The 13,004-nt window shown below is 43.4% G+C and overlaps 1 long non-coding RNA gene across 1 annotated transcript; it reads right to left on the bottom strand.

Annotated features, from left to right (window-relative positions):
- Window positions 1-1,296: 1,296 nt before the first annotated feature.
- LOC106112761 (uncharacterized) lies at window positions 1,297-12,983 on the bottom strand. Its single transcript, XR_001227246.3, has 3 exons — window positions 12,824-12,983; window positions 11,211-11,256; window positions 1,297-2,050 (listed from the first exon to the last, which is right to left on the bottom strand). It is a non-coding gene; the product is annotated as an uncharacterized LOC106112761 (long non-coding RNA).
- Between the last annotated feature and the right edge of the window lie 21 nt (window positions 12,984-13,004).

The following is a 13,004-nucleotide window of genomic DNA, read 5'->3' as shown; positions in this document are numbered from 1 at the left end:
TAGCATACCATTGCACAAAGGTAACAAATTAAAACAAGTTAGGTAATATTATAGGTAATCTAATTGTTAGGCAACTGCTGTTACAGCTTGTAAGAGACTGCGCTGGTGAGACCCACCATCACCACAGCAGATATGTTGTCTCAACATTGCTATGGCAGGAAACTCATGCCATCCCACAGTGAATGATCTATACATTGTTAAGGCAGGAAGATAACACCACAACCACTGCAGAGATTTATCTATACATTGTTAAAGGAGGAAACCGACTGATGCCATGGAGCAACGGGGGAGGCTGATCCTGCAAAACTTAACCAAACCCCTGTGCACGTGCCCAGACTTGGGGTCAGGGGGATCAAGGTGCCTGGAGGCCCCTGAGGAATGTTGGGCACGTACATCATTGCCAGGTGGAAGGTGTGGTTAAGCAGAACAGCTTGTAACAACTCTATAAAAAAATGGAACCAACTAACATCGGACGGAACATTCCCCCACCGGACTTGGAAATGAATCAGACTGTTGGGATGCCGCAGCTCCAGGGTGGTAGCTATTGATGCAAGCTCTTTCCTTCTTTCTTTCCTTCCTTCCTCTCTTTATGTCTTGCTCTCTCTCCCATTGCATTCACAGATTTATTGTTGGGCAAATAAAGTTCCTCGGCTCTTGACTCCATTTTGAGTCTTAATTCTGTTCCTGAGAATACAAACAGAACCACACTCCGGTCTCAGACAGGCATGTGACACAGCTAAACTTGCTAAGGCAAACCCCCAGGCAGGCCAAAACAAGCCCAGATGACTGATCCCAGCCTTCAAGCTATACCAAACTAAACCACAGCCTCCAGCCTCTGAACCAGCAGTGGCAACGGCTACTTTACCTGGGCTACAAGGCTACACTGTCAAGATATAGTTTCCTAACAGCACTTGCATTTGTGACTCCATGAGTTTTAAATCCATCAAGATATAATTCCTTGGAAGCATAGTTCATGTTTTCCATGGTGTAGTTTAACATAATTTAACATACAGTATCTTGTATAGTGTCTTGATAGTATTCTCTGGGTGTAGAGTCCTAACAGTCTCAGCACATTCCAATACGGTCCTCTTCTAGGGTTAATAACTAGATACTTCGTTATTCTAGCAACCTTCAGAATTCACTTTATACATTAATGATAAAATAATACAGGCATACAATGCTTCTTTCAACTGCTTGTCCTTAATATCTATGGCCTATTACTGGTAGGAATTAAATCTGATTCTTTTCAGGTTATGATACAATGCCTAACTACTGTAAGAGAATATCCTATGGGTAGAGGGGTTTGAAGCATGAATGCGTAATTTCACCATAAGCAAAATTTGGTTCACTGTTGCAAGTTCAAAGTTAAGTGGAAGATGGTGCATTGGGTGTGCAGCCCTGAACATCTGTGGGGACAAACTTCTGGGCAGGTGATCCCACATGTGTTGTGGGCTTACAAGTGATTTTCGAGATCATGAGGTGATAAAAGGATGGGTGGTTTGAGATTCAGATCATTGTGTGCAGGTGATACAATTCTGGATATATGCTTGAGCCAAAAGGTGGTAGAAGTCAGGAGACTGGAAGATCATTTCAAATAAGGATCCATGTAAGGTGACTGATAAATGGATGAATCAGTCTGGGAAACATTTGTGGATCAGGTGTGAAAGCTCATCAGAGGAACAGGATTAGGAAACTGAACAAAAGAATGGTGGGTAGGCCTGTTAGAGAAATTGCCAGCATAAGGCATGTGACAAATCTGTAACAGCAAATATTAGTACTCAACAGAAACATGATGTCATGGTTTAACCCCAGCCAGCAACTAAACACCACACAGCTGCTGGCTTACTGCCCCCTGCATTGGGATAGGGGACAGAATTGGAAGGGCAGAAGTGAGAAAGCTCATGGGTTGAGATAAAGACAGTTTAATAGGTAAAGAAAAAGCTGTGCACACAAGAAGAGCAAAACAAGAAAACTATTCACCACTTCCCATCAGCAGGCCGTCAGTTCAGCCATCTTCAGTAAGCAGGGCTCCATCATGCATGATAGTTACCTGGGAAGACAAACTCCATTACTCCGAATGCCCCCCCTGAGCCCTTCCTTCTTCTTCCCAGCTTTATATGCTGAGCATGACGTTATGTGGTGTGGAATATCCCTTTGGTCAGTTGTGGTCAGCCGTCCTGGCTGTGTCTCCCGCCAACTTCTTGTGCACCCCCAGCCCACTTGCTGGCAGAGTGGGGTGAGAAGCAGAAAAGGGCTTGGCTCTGTGCGAGCACTGCTCAGTAATAATGAAAACATCCCTGTATTATCAACACAGTTTTCAGTACAAATCAAAACCACAGCCCCATACCCACTACTATGAAGAAAATCAACTCTATCCCAGCCAAAACCAGCTCACACAAAGATCAAGAAAACAGGAAAGGGAAAAGAAGACAGAGGAATAAATAAACATATAATTATGACATGATAAGTGGAAACATACCCCACATGCATGACCCCACAAGTCACTGACTCAGCTGGAGGTCTTTGCTTCAAGGGTTAGCGATCACATCTAACCTCCAAGGTCTGAGGATAAAGCAAAGGTTGCAAGTGCTGAATGACCTTCAGTCATCCTGACTGCACAAGTGGTGCATTAAAACTAAACCATTACAAAGGCATTATGGAAGATAGCGAGTAAGAGCAAGAAGGACTGAAATTGCCTGTTATTCCTGATCTTGACAGTTTTAAGAAGCTCCAGTTGATTAGCCTCTCCGATTTATTTCTTCCAAATCCTTTTTTTGGAATGCAGATGTCATTCATTATGCCCCTAATGTCACTCTGAAACTCCTTCAGAGGGAGATATTTTAACCTAGATAACTGAATGCATCAGGAACGGTCAGGGATAGAAGCGAAAATAAAGTACAAGATTTAAAGATCAGGAATGATAGAAGTGAAGGTGCCCCTTTGAATATATGCAGAGGTTGGGGACACAGTTTTGTACTTCAGAAAGCTGATGACAGAACACAATTAACAGGATAAAGGTGATGGTCCATCTGTGACTATAAATAGGATGGGTCTTCTGTCATACCAAATCAAGGAAATGCCACAATGAAAAATGAGCATGTGCATCATGTTAAAGGAAAAATTCACACAGACGTGGGTACCACTAGGCTTGCTTTAATCACAACTCAGTTGGGCCAACACCTCAGTGACCGGCAGAGAACAAAAGGTTGCAGTACAACTTATATACACTTATTAAATCATTAGTCAATGTCCAAGTTCTTAGAAGTTTCCTTTGGTCTTGCCAGTTCTGAGAATCCATTACCTGACTCTGTCCCAGTTCATTCATCTATCCTGGTTCCAGTCTCTGCCTCGGTTTCAAGGCCCTCTTTGATTCATGATCTTCTTTCCGCTTGCTTTAACTTACACAATCCTTCAAGCACACTTATTCTTTGAACAAGCAGTTCCTGTTCACATATACTAATGTTTCTAAAGACACCTGTGTTTCTGAGAGCACCTGTGTATACAAATTGTTCATCTATTGTTTCTCTATTCTTCTACTGATTATCTTAACTGAGTTTTAAACCAGCCTTGGATTAGGGCTATCCAAGGAACGAGGCCTGGTTCTGCCTTTTAGCAGCTTCAGCACTTTAAATTTCTTCATTTAAAATATATTTTTTTTATCACATCACATCACATCACATCACATCACATCACATCACACCACATCACATCACAGTTCAAACATATGGACTACTAAGACTATTCTGCTGTTTTACACACCTTGGATAGCTATGTTAGTCATTGCAAGGCAAGGACTTGGAAGATTGGTGAGGAGTCGAGGACATGGCTTGGTTTGCTTGATCTAGCCTTAAGTTCATGAAGCAAACATCCTGCCCCTTATGAATTATCAGTTCACCGTGACAACAGCTTCTAATTACTGCAACATTGAATTTTGATGTTCAGCCATGTGAGAGTGATAATACATAATCTACTGTCAAAAAGAAAAGAGTATATACGTGGAGGCAGGGACACCCCTGAGCTGAGCCTCAGCTGGATGCCTGCCCTGACTGTTTTTCTCATGGGCAGCAGGGCAGGGCTGGCAGCCAGGGCCATCCCGCCACCCCAGATGAGGAGCAGGGCAGCCAGGGGCAGCCCCAGCCCTTGGCATTGGGCATTGCTGGGATATCAGTCTGTGGATGGGGGTCAGGGTCAAGCCCAGTGAGGGGGACCAGCATCAGACACAGCCCCAGGATGGCTGGGCAGTGCCCTGGAGATGCGAGGAGATTAACAACACAGACTCCTGAATACTGATCAGAAGACCCTTTATTAGTCCAAAACCCACGCTTATATATCCTAATTCACTGTTCACGCACACCATACTAAATATCATTGGTCAATCAATACTATTCATGAGCTTCTTAGCTACATTTCATTGGTTAGTTGCTAAGCTATAAACATACTAAACTTCTTGCTTAAGATCCTGTTTTTAAGCCAAAGTTCCTGTTTCTCTTCTGGGCATTCAGCCAACCTTATCTTACTTCCTTCCTCTTCACCCTTCAAGGTCCTTCAAAGGCATTGTAGCCTCCGGCACTCACCATAAAGCTCTCTGCAAGACTGGGCCAGGATATTGACCTGTGCCTTGGTGCAGCTCAGTGGGGCCCATTGCTGGGCAGGGCAGGGCTGTGGGGAAGCTGGAGACTGGCACTGCTGTGGTGTCACTGGCAGCCCTAGGAGGGCTCTGAAATGGGGTCCTGGGCCATAGTAATAAGAAAAGATGGATCCAGTTTGGCAGCATCCCCATTGCAAGGAAAACCCTCTTTCTTTCAGTGAAAGTAGGTTTTCCACCTATTATTGGCGATGATCATGGAAGTAATGAGTGCATCTGCCCTCACTCCAAGAACTATGGGAAGTCAGTGCAATGGGTCAGTAATATTGTTTCTGTTTCAAGATGCTGAAAACAACATTGTTACTGAGGGAGGTTTTTGATGGGCAGAAAATGAGCTGTGTGGACTAACTGCATGGTAGTAACCTGACCTGAAGAGTTTATTCAGACTCACTCATGTTAACAATCATTAAAACAGAGTAGTTATTATGGAATCTGAACATTGAGATGCACTGAAACACAAGGACAAAACATGCCACAGACTGAAATTAAGATGTGAGGCTCTAGGACAAAGTGGAAACTGAAACCAGGAAGTGTTTAGTCCACAGTACCTCAATTTTTGAGTATCACCACCTGTTGCAGCACAAACAAGCTAGTAGGCTGCAACAAGGCTTTTACCATCAGTCAGATTCTATTGTCCATGGTGTTTCTTCATCCTCTTCAGGCCAATCCTTCTTGCCTCTACTACATCCAGATTCTTCCTTCTCCAGGCTCCTCTTCATACTGTCCTTAGAGCCATTTAACTGCTTAGCAGGAACCAGCCACAGCTGCACCTTATCCATGTCAGCCAACCCACCGCCCCTGAAGCAAGCCCACAGCTGTATATTATCAATGTTAATTAACCTGCCTTCATTCCTCTATAATTCCTCTACAACCATCAATAAGCACTTACAGTCCTAGTGCTAAAAGATCCTATCCTTCTTTGTTCTTTATCTCCTCATATACCTAATTACCCATTTTCTCTTTCCTCCAGCCTACCTTTTCATTATCCCTACACATACTGGCTTGTCCCTACCCAGATGACTCCCAAAATAAACAACGCTACCCATTACTTATTCCTCATTGACATCAATTCTGTTACTTCTGCTTCTTAACCTAGTGTTTCCAGCACTGTTACCTAGACAATTTTGGCCTGGTGCAGTGTAACTGGTTGTGGGGGTGCATCTCGCCCCCTTCCCTGGGCCACTCTACGATCTCAGGAATCCCTGTTACGCCTTGGTCTCTGTGTAATTAGTGTGGATGGTTAAGCGTCCCTTGACCACACCAGCAATTCTTGCATGGCTGAGGTGGGAAAACAGCATTGACCATACCACAACCATTCATTATCTGAATCATAACATCCCCTGACAGCCTTGGAACATTCCTTATCTGAATTGTAACCTGAGTGGTACGGTATCACCGTTGCTGGAATTTTGAAAATTCCAGTAATTACTGACTTGGATTGTGGCCAGAATGGTAATTTACTGTTGACTAAAGCAAACCATCTCTGACCTTATGAACAGCAGACCTAAGTGAGGCCCTTTAGAGCTCTCCTGGACCTCAGTGTGCTGCAAACAGCACCTCCCTCTGAGTGAGATGCTTCTCAGAGTTCACAAACTCCCAAGTCTGCAGTTAGAAGAACCATCACCAAAAGCTGATGACAGAGCCTGGGCTGGTACCCCAACTCCTTGAGGCTCAACCCTTTGCCCATAGAGAAATGCAAAGGTATTCTGTGTGAATATTTCACTGGACTCGAGGGGAAATTTTAACAGGTATACCTTTGTACATTTATATATGTTCATCTCTATACATCTACTCCTTTGTGTCTCTGTGTGTGTGTGATCTGATTTTGGTACCTCATAACAAGTACAGAATGTTACCATCTTGGATCAATAATAAAGTTACTTTTGTGATTGTAGTAAATCATATTGATCCACCTTGTAAATGATAATTTAGTCAATGATTAAGTGTTGCTAAAATCTTGTGATCAACCCTAAACTGGGGATAGACCTTAGACATCCTTTAGATATAAACCATTGTTCAAGTCTGAGACTGAGATCAGATCTAGCTGCACCTAAGCTGTATCAAGAGTTTAGAAAGCAAGGGGGCCCACTCTGAATCTCATGACTCAATGGGAGGGTCTCCCTTACCCTTTTATGTCTTTAGTCTTTGTGTAAATCATTCCAGCTTAATTTTAATTTTACTCTTTGTGTGATTTATCTATGTAATAAGTAAGAGGGTGGGCCTTGCCATCAAACTTTGTGAAGTCACACTCCCACAAATTCATATTAAAACTATTTTGCTAATACCTTTGATGGTGATTCTTTAAGTGACCTAAACCACTTGCAATAGTGATATAACTGCTGGACTGTATCAGCCTTCAAGTAAAGCAGGCTTTACTACCTTCCAACACTCAATTCATCGTGGTTTTGTTTCATTTATGTTATATGCTTTCCAAAGAGAATGATTTCACTTTATCCTTGACTCTCTTTCTTTTGCAGAATGTTTTCCTGTCCATAGTTCAGCCATGGCAGCCATCAAGGTTCACTACACCCAGTTCCTGTTTGCATCATCCTATTGGTCACATCTCATTACAGGCAGCTCCTGTTTGCGTAGTATACTCAGCTCTTGACCCAGGAGAGGCCAGGCCTGACAGTGAAGGAGGTGCAGCCATACCACACAAACAGCACTAGGATGGGAGGCATGCTCTGGTAGCTTGGAATCTGGAGAAGGCAAAGGTCAAGGATCCCCAAAAGATTAAGCACCGAGTGGCAAAGAAACCATAAAGCCTTGGGCAACAGGGAAACTAATACCCAATAAGCACCTCAAGCCCATCTGCTGCATCAGACTCCTGATCTCTCTGGCTGTAATGTGAAGTGGGGAGGCGGGGGGTGGGGGTGGGGGGTGGGGGGTGAGAGCTGGGGGAAGGGAGGAGAGAGAGAGATATGGAGATTTTCAGGTCACAGAATCATAGAATATCTCAAGTTGGAAGGGACCCATAAGGATCATTGCGTCCAACTCCCTAGTACTCACAGAACTTTCTAAAACTAAACCATATGACTAAGAGCATCACCCAGATGTTCCTTGAACTCTGACAGGCTTGGTGCTGTGACCACTTCCCTGAGGACCCTGTTCAAGTGACCAAACACCCTCTCAGTGAAGAACCTTTTCCTAATGTCCAACCTGAACTTCCCCTGACACAGCTTTATTCATTTCCTTGTGTACTACTATTGCTGGTCACCACAGAGAGGGGATCAGCATTTCCCCCTCCGCTGCCCTCCTTGAGGAAGTTGTAGGTTGCAAGGAGATCACTGCTCAGCCTTCTCTTCTCCAGGCTGAACAAAACAAGTGACCTCAGCTGTTCCTTGTAAGTCTTGCCCTTGAAGCCTTTCACCATCTTGGTTGCTCTCCTCTGGACATCCTCTAATAGTTTGATGTCCTTCTTATATTGAGGAGCCCAAAACTGCACACAGTACTTGAGGTGGGGCTGCACCAGTGCAGTGTAGAGTGTGAAGATCACCTCCCTCAACTGGTTAGCTACGCTGTGCTTGATGCACCCCTGGACAGTTGGCCCTTCTGGCTGCTGGGGCACACTTGACTCATATTCAGCTTTCCATCAGCCCAGACCCCCAGATCTCTTTCCACAGTGTCACCAAAATTGGGAATAAGAAAACTCCTTAACACCAACGTAGCATTAAGAAGCAGGCATTCCTTTACTGCTGCACTGGATGCACGGGGGGATCGCTCCACCTGATGTGCATGCCGTATGTTTCATTCCAGCAAAGTTATGTAGTCCACATACGTTTATGCATTACATTTCTCAGAAAAACCATACATATTCATGCAACAGAGAGTACTACGTTGATTAAATGTCACGCATGATCCTTACAAGTGTTTTAGAGTCTTCTAAGGGGTCTCAAACAATAGTCAACCTTATAGTTACAGCTGACCAATCACTGAACCTTGATTTCCTTCCCTTACATGGAGAGTCCAAGTTTGTTTCATTAGTTACCTATACAACAGCCTCCTCAGCTACTGTACAGTCTCCTCAGTGACTGTAAGTTTTAGACAATTCTTTCCCTCTCGGCATAAAATTACACAACTAAGGTTGGTTAACAGTCTCTCCATAGTGATTATTCTGAAACAAACAATATAGTTACAAAGCTAAAATAAACTATACCACATGGTAACAACAGGGCTGCTTTCCAGCCTCTCATCCCCCAGTTTGTACATATAACCAGGATTACCCTGTCCCAGGTGGAGAATCTGGCATTTGCTCTTGTTGCATTTCATACGGTTGGTGATTGCCTGAGCTCTCCAGTGTGTCCATATCTCTCTGTAAGGCCTCTCTAACCTTGAGGGAGTCTACAGCTTCTCCTAATTTAGTATCAGCAGCATAACTTTGACTCATGCATCCAGATCATTTATAAAAACATTGAAGAGTACTGGACCTAAAATTGAGCCCTGGGGGACCCCATTGGTGACTGGCTGTCAGCCTGATGTAACCCCACTTACTATAACTCTTTGAGCACGAACCACCAGCCAATTGCTCACCTAATGTATTAAGGACTTGTCTGGCTGTGTGCTGGACTCTTTGTCCAGAAGGACATCATGAGACAGTAGGGCCTTCAGTTCTCTCTTGCTGGTGCCACCTCAGTCTCTGAGAAGCTTTTTAATGTTTTGGCTTTTTTTAGTTTCTGTGGCCCCTTGCACTTCCTGATATCCTTTAGATTAATTGCTAATTCTCCCTGGTATATCACAATTTGTACAATCATCCCAGAGATAATCAGAGAAAATTGGTCACTGCACTGTTATCCTGCAGCTTTCTTAAGCACAGCATTCTTACATAGGTTATCCTGTTGCCTTCTAGACATCAGATCAGAGATCTAAATGTGCTAAACCAGCAAGCTGGTCTTTTTCTCATCACAAGAAATGCTAAATGTGTTTGTGCTGTGCTGGGAGTGTGGTTGCTGTCCTGTCGTGGCACATGGTCTCATTTCCCCTGTTGTGGGTTTGTTGTCTCTGGCTATTCTTAGATTTCCTCTTACATGTGGGATGATAGAAATTTGTAAGAGAAATTCTGAAGTTGTTTTGAATAAAATAGGGATGATGCATTGTTACTTAAGGTTGGCAGTTCACCTGGATCACAGCACAAGCCACACATGTTTTCATTCAATAGCCAGAGAGCAAGAAAATGAAGTCATGTGACTGATATCTCCTGCTTCTGACATCTGGTACAGGATTGCACCAGGACATGGTGACAACTGTTACAGAACAATGGAACAAGCGTATGTGAGATATTCTGGATGGCAAAACCCGTGATCTTCCTGTGGTCAGGGATGCTTCCTCTGAGTGCTCACTCTACTCTTGCTTAGATTTTGTCTAACACACAGATCGTGCTAAGGCCTGATGTATGCTAGGAGCAGCATCACTAGGTCAAAGCCAGAGCAACATCAGGTAGACAGGATGGACTGGACAGGAAGAGATAAGAGATAAAGACCCTTATTCAGCCATTGCCACCCACAGCTTGCTGTCTCCTTCAGCCAGAATTCTTGCCTATTGTTTTTCTGGCAAGCTCTTCAGAATCTACTAGTTTATGGAAATGGTAAAGACCATACTTCCAAATTGAGAGATATATGTAGATCAGCTTATCCAAAAGGTTTTTGAAGTGGATCCAACAGCACCTGGACTGCTAAGACCTTTGTGTTCCCCAGTGTGATATAGGCACAGAGAACGCTAACCATCAGCTAGAGTATTGGCCTCCTTGTTCTTCTTCCTTTGAGGGTTGATACAGATTAAAACCAGCCCAGTGGGCAAGTATTAGCTTGATGCGTTTAGAGTGGGCAATCAGGAAGGGCTAATCTTTAGCTAGCAGATGTTTTACACTTGAATGAAAGCTAGATAATAGATGATGTGTATGTAGATAGAACAATGATCTTTAGCAGATAACACAAACTAAACAGTGAAGGCCTGCTAATGTATGCAAAGATAAGCAAGAATTTTAGGTAATCACCGAAGAAGAAACCCATTTCAAAGCATTCTATACCAAAGGTGAAACTATATCTTGAAGAAGACTGCGAGCCTTCCTCCCAGAGGACCTCCCACCACGATCAGCAGGTGTCAGTGCGCAGGCGCCAGAGGGTGGAGATTTATGATAATAAATTCTCGGAAATCTTATGTATATGCATGTCTTTGTATAATAAATACCCGGCTGCTTGTCGAAACGGTGTGCAAGTTAGGAAAAGTGATCCCCCTTGCACCCAGTGCTACAAGAATAACCTTTCAAGGGTTGTGAAGTTTGTTTCTGGAAGTCAGGGTGAATGGGTAGACTCACACTTTTAAAAGTAAGTCTAGATTATTGTATTGTTTACTGATTATTAAGAATTTGACCTGATCTGTAGAGGGTGTCCAGGTGATAAAAAAATCTAGTTAACTGAAATTTTAGGTAATAGGAAAGTTATGCCAATTGCCAGAAATTCTGTGTAACCACCTATGCTGTTGCTAAAATCTTCATGTAACAATAAAGCTCTAATCTAACTACAAACCTGTGGGCAGTTCTCATTCTACAAGAGTCCTTAAAAGAACCTACCTGTCACCATGAAGTGGGGCACAACTGGCCTGGAGACAGAAAGTAACTAGAAAGGGAAAACAAAAGCACAACAATAACTAAGCAACGTTTTTGAAGACTCACATGGAGGCAAAAGATCACAATAACTATTTGCTCTGAAAGGTTATATATATAAGGTCTATCCAAAAGCAGTTTGTTCTGAGCAATGAAGAGAAACTTAGGATGTGCAGAGACGATTCAGCAGCTGCCATGTCCTCTGTCACATACCAGTCCTATGTGTCACCCCAACCTGGTTGAAGAAATGCATTCTGATACTTGTGAGTGAGCAGAGTTGACTCATTTGTAAAGCTTAGTAAAAATGACTTTCCCTGACTATATAGTTATATAATGAGCTTTGTTTGCCTAACTGCTACTCAGGATACATAATTTATAAGATTTATACAGTTGACGTATGGAATTAGACTCTATAACTCGAAAGTTATAAAGTAGGTATGTTTATTGCGCGCAGATGCACGGGGGATCGCTCCACCACAAACGTGCATGCCCGAAGTGACGAACCATCTCACATTTATACAATAAAATAAATGAATATTCAATTAACACCTATACGTTTTCGTTACCTAAACCCGCTTACTCTCGCTCCATATGTTAATTAGCTTATCAGTCCTTTGCCTGGAATGTGGTGGTCTTGCAGGTTTGTAGGTGATTCATGTCCTTGTGACCACCCAATGTTCTCCAGCAAGAAGACTTAGCACTCCCTCCCTCTAGATAACATTGGAATGTCTCTCATCCTTTTCTCACCCTTTTTTAAATAGCCCCTTTGTTAGAGGAAGAAGGGTAGGTGTCTCCTCAAAGCTGTGTGGCTATGTGGCTATGTGACCAGACACCACACCCATGACCAGTCACCATACCCACATTCCTTGAGCAGACATATACAATCACGATAGATGTCCATTGTCCCCATTTCACACTATTTCTCCATATCACAGTGTAGGCTTGTTACTTGTATCAAACTGAAACTTAGACCTTTTAAGGTAATTCTGTGATGTGAAACTGAAGTACTTATGTGTATGAAACGGGAATTCATGCATTGCTTGCCAGTTCGGTAACAATTGCCTGATGGTTGAAATACAGTGTGAGTGCAGTGAGACAGGGGCCTGTTTTGCAAACATATTAGGCGCTGATGCTTCTGTTTCTGTAAATAAGCTTATAAGCAGGGGTGGTACTTATAAAATAAGAGTAAAGCAGCGATGAGAACAGCTACTGCCATGTACGAGGCCACGTAGGAGGTGAGCAGGGTCCAGGTGAGGGGAGGACCAGCGCCTAAGTACCAGAGGTCTGCCCGGAGGTCCACCCTACATGGGCCCTAGAGGTAGGAACCTCTGCCTTCAGTATGCATCGCATGTGACAACTATTATCAAATAACCAAAAGGTATAATTTACCTGTAATTTCAAAGATCGTTGGACAAGTACAGGGAGGTGCCAACCCCTACGTGCTCCTGGCACCAACAAAGGTGTGCTTTACTTGACAGTTGCAGACCATGAGGTGATTTCTTTGAATCAAGTATTTCCATCAAATATTAAAAATTTTATTTTCATCTAGCTAGTATTTACCACAGAGCCTCTATACATACCAGTCTCCATTTCCCCTAATTGCAAGCTCCCCTTGAAGTCCCAGCTGGTCCTCAAGTCTCGGCGGGGGATGAAAGAAGCACTGTATTTTTCTTAGAAATCATGATGTGCCTGAAGCTGGAGTTCTCCAGGGACGGAGAGGGCAGGCAGGGAGGCAGGCAGGGAGGAGGGAGGCAGGCAGGC

The sequence above is a fragment of the Falco peregrinus genome, chromosome 6 (genome assembly GCF_023634155.1).
Source record: "Falco peregrinus isolate bFalPer1 chromosome 6, bFalPer1.pri, whole genome shotgun sequence".
NCBI lineage: Eukaryota > Metazoa > Chordata > Aves > Falconiformes > Falconidae > Falco > Falco peregrinus.
Note: the sequence above shows the minus strand (reverse complement) of the source record. Positions and strands in the feature narration are given on the sequence as shown.